This window comes from Gavialis gangeticus, unplaced genomic scaffold (assembly GCF_001723915.1).
Source record: "Gavialis gangeticus isolate Ggan-Ray unplaced genomic scaffold, GavGan_comp1, whole genome shotgun sequence".
NCBI classification, from domain to species: Eukaryota; Metazoa; Chordata; order Crocodylia; family Gavialidae; genus Gavialis; species Gavialis gangeticus.
This window is the reverse complement of record NW_017729025.1, coordinates 146,528,844-146,533,122: the sequence shown is the minus strand read 5'-3', so window position 1 is coordinate 146,533,122 and position 4,279 is coordinate 146,528,844. Positions and strand designations below refer to the sequence as shown.

The 4,279-nt window shown below is 43.4% G+C and overlaps 1 long non-coding RNA gene across 1 annotated transcript in view; it reads left to right on the top strand.

Annotated features, from left to right (window-relative positions):
• The first annotated feature begins 806 nt into the window (after nucleotides 1-806).
• The window catches only part of LOC109299165, a 13,091-nt gene continuing 9,618 nt past the window's right edge, over nucleotides 807-4,279 (top strand). Inside the window, exon 1 of the long non-coding RNA XR_002097786.1 lies at nucleotides 807-993. This is a non-coding gene — a long non-coding RNA (uncharacterized LOC109299165). The remainder of the gene's footprint in view (nucleotides 994-4,279) is intronic.

Here is a 4,279-nt window from a genome sequence, read left to right as displayed (position 1 = left end):
TCCATCTGACTGTGTAGGCATCGATGCCACAGTCACCTAGTTTTTTAACTAGGATGGGGTGAGAGACGGTGTCAAAGGCCTTGCTGAAGTCCAGAAAGACTACATCCACCGCGACACCTGCATCCATGGCCTTTGTGACCTGATCTGTACCCTGCTTCCCCTTCACAGACTGAGACTTGCCTGTCGTGATGGGCAGTGATCCACACGCTGGGCTGTGAGTGTGCTTGCTCTTTCCCTCCCCTCCTGTGGCAGCTGCTCAGAGCCCACGCCCAGTCTGCCCTGCAACCTGACCTGCTGCTTCCCATTTGAGGGGCCTAGGCCCCATTAGCCCAGGTCTTCCACCACCTATGCTTCTGTTAAAAATTTCTTTTTCTGCCCCCTGTGGATTCAGAGTTGAAGTTCTTAACAAAACACTTACCTTTGCTTGAATCCACAAATCCATTTTAGGCTGCCTTAAAGAAAAATGCATTTAGACATATCTGTATCTTTGATGAATTTCCAACTTTCTCCTATGCTTGTTAAAGTGGAAGTAAGATTTGAGTTGAGGGTTGAGTGCAGTCTTTATTTGGTAACTTTTCAATAACCAAATGTTTGTTTAAGCTGATGAATGCTGACGGTGTCCCCATTCACTTCCATGTTATTGCTAAGCTATATATTTTTTCCATCGGTTATACCCCTTTATTTTCTAACATAATACTTAAGTTGGATTCTTATCTTATCTTTTTCATAATGGATAACTCTATCGTCTCTATGATTCTAAAAGGCTTTTTCAGACTTTGCTTGCTTGTAGGTTGAATTGTCACACACAAGAGCTGTCATCAGCAAAATCTTCATCTTTTTGTAGACTGGTGGTAAACCAGTTGATGCCTGGAGCTGTACACATCTACATTTTTTTCTCATCATGAAATCGTGGCAGTGCCAAGCAGGAGAAGTGATAGAAGGAATCTTAATTTGATACCAGTGTCTGTAAAATCATTCACAGAAGTTGGAGTGGTAAGGCACTTTTAGTTCTTGTTGGCTGCCTGTACATAGAGGGTATGTCTAAATTCCGAGCCCACACTGGAGGTTAACTGGCTGAGTTGGGGCTGCATATTAGATGTTTCCTTTCAGTCAGGATTTGGAGTGCCAGGCAGGGGTGATATTAGGATGATGGTGTTAGCCCAAGTGGTTTTACTGTACCTAGCAAGGGAAATCCCCTTTTTCCTGGCCTTGAATGACTTGGTGTAGTTGAGGGTGGAGACCTGTCCATTGCAGTGCAGGCAGTCACCCCTATGAGAGTCTACTATAGCCTGCCAGTGGGAGGATTTTGGCTACACAGTGTTTGGTAATTGGGGATTGCTCTCCAGCTCTGCCTCTAGCTCGCTCCTGTGTCTTTTTGGCTAGGGGCAAGTGAGACTAGGGAGCATCTGAACTCTAAGGTCTTCAGGCTTGGGGTTTGCATGTAGGATGCTTGCCACAGATTTGGAAGTATCTGAAGCCCCAGGCTGAAAAGTCTGGGAGGTAGGATACTTGCCGGTGGTAGTGCTACACAGACTTGAATAACTGAGCTCTGCTGAACTGATAGAATTTAGAACTGATTTGGCTGATTTGGCCTGACACACAGAATTAAAAGAGAAAAAAAAAGAGTGCCAGGCTGAGGCATTTTCAGCTATAGAAAATGGGTGAATGAATTTTTAGCATTTAGATTACCCCCCCCCCCATCCCCAAATATACTGCATTATTAAGAGGCAAGTGCACCTGTGGCCAGTTAATTATTAATGAGGCTAGATTGAATACAGCTGGCTGCTTCTGGAAAGAGGAAGTTTATAGCTGAGAACAGGGACAGAATTGGTGTGAAGCTCTTGCACACAGCAGGGAAAAACTACCAGAGCTTCTTAGGAAGAGGAATGGCAGGAAGCCCCTGAAAAAGAGAAAAGAAAGGAGGCGCAGGGAGACAAGTGTGTGGGCTGATGTTTCTTCACAAGAAATGGGATGCGCAGGAGTAGCTCCCAGCAAGTAGATACTATTTAGTTTGACACTTTTCCTGAGTGTTGCTGGGGGGGGCTCCATGAAGAAGCTCTTAGTCTCATTTTGGAAAGAAGAGCAGAACCAAAGAGGAATCTGGCGAGAAAGAAAGCCCCTTATGTTAGTAGGGGATTTTTAAAAATTAATTTTGAAGTTTTACAGATGTTACAATGTTGTAAGGTGTCAAACTAAGTGTGACATGGCTGGAGGTCTCTGTCAGAGGAGAGAGAGACCATTGCCAGACCCTGAGTGACAGGTGAATGAAAGTCTGCAATGCCAAGTCCAATTAACAAGGGGGCAAACTGGGTGGTGCATCACTCGCTGGCCAGAATCCTTTAACACAGTGGTCTCCAACCTTTTTATGGTGAAGATCACTTTTTGTAAGTAAAGGGCACCCCAGGATCTACCACCCGCTCAGCCCCTTTGGCTCTGACCCCACTCACTCAGCCCGGCCCAGGGAAGTAGGAAGTGTGGCTCAGCCCAGCCCAGCCATGTGCATCCTACTGCTCCTGATTGTGGAGCCTCTGACAGACTGAGATCGACTGTCAGAGGCTCCATAATCGACTAGTCGATTGAGATCGACCAGTCAATTGAGATCGACTGGTTGGTGACCACTGCTTTAACAGCTGTTCACATTCAGGTAGACTTTCATGTGAATTTTAATCATGTTCTAGTACATATTAATTACTATGATCATAAAATCTAGTAGAGTCAAGAAACAGAGGTTTATTGGTGATTGTTAGTTTAGAAAGGTAGCAGCAAATGTTTGTATCCTGGAACACTTTGATGTGCAATGTTTAACTTACAAAGTATGATCATGTTCATTACCTCCGTTACTCCATGCTGACACAATTACAAATTTGAATGTAGATCTGTCTTTAGCTATCTTTACTTTTGTCCACATTTCATATATATATATGTGTATGTGCATATGTATGTTGGGTGTGTGTAATATATACTAGCAAATTGCCTGTCAAGAATGATGGGGGGAGGCGGGTGGGCAGGGATGGAGCGCCACCACCCTGTGCTGCTGCTGTGTCCCAGGAGCGGTAGGCGGGGCGGAGAAGCTTGTCCCGCCATCCCCTCCGTGCCCCTCCACCAGCAACCTGTGCTGCTGCTGCCTCCAGTGCCGCTGGCCTGGCTGCCCCCCCCCGCACCCTGGCCCTCCTCCTCAGAGGCGAAGTGCTGCCATGACTGAGGGGATGGAGTGGGGGGGGGGCGGGGGCCTCATGGCAGCGCTCTGCACTCTGATGGGTTGTTTCACTAACCAATTGGAGTGCTCTAAGAACATTACAGACAGACAGACTAAGCCCTTTATTATATAAGAATAATATACATACAGTATATTTACAATATAAATGTCAATGAAAATGAGTTCTTGAGCACTGAGTTCATCACCCTACCAGAGCAGAAACCAGTACCAAGCTGGAAGACATTCAGATAGTGAGCTAATACTTATTTTTACAAATGTTATCTTAAGATCTGTAAAACTTATCTTGTTTTACAGACCTTATCTTCAGATCTGTAAAACAACCAAGACAGGAAGGGCATACCTATTTAAATAATGAAGTTAAGCAAGAACTAATCTAAGACTCTTTTTTTTCCCCCTTCTCTCTAGTTCAGGAGTTTGTTGAAGCACTGAAGACACCTGCACAATCTTTAACTTGACAGATATTATGGAACTTAACTTTTTTTTTTTAGAACCCATTTTTGCTAAATTTTGGGAGAGGAAAATCTAAATGCCAAACATTTATGCATACATATTATGGTTTTGGAAGTATCTTAGTAATTTCTCTACAGATACAAATATGAAGAGATAGAAGTTATTGAACTTACAGCCCCACTGTGGTCTTCTGACCTCTCTTAAATTATCCTGTTACTTTAGCCACTAGAGGGACCCCCAGGAATATAATATACGAAACGTTGACATACACTGCTTTCAAATTTCAAACTTTTCTTGACAAACCTACATAGGTCAAACAAAACACATTTCTTTTATTTCTATTGATCTTTTAAATAACAGAAAAAATCTGAATTAAATAGCTGCATGATGTACTTCACCAAGCAGAAAACCACTCTGCTGCTTTGCTATGTATTTCTCTCTAAATTAGAATACCTCTCTACTTTTTTTAAAAGGTTATTAATAGTTTTTTTACTAATCTAGGGGATCCTATGACCCCAGCTGACTTCCTGCCCTTTGGGTGGGGTGCTGGACTCGATGATCTTCCGAGGTCCCTTCCAGCCCTAAAGTTTAAAAAAAAAAAAAAAAAAAAAA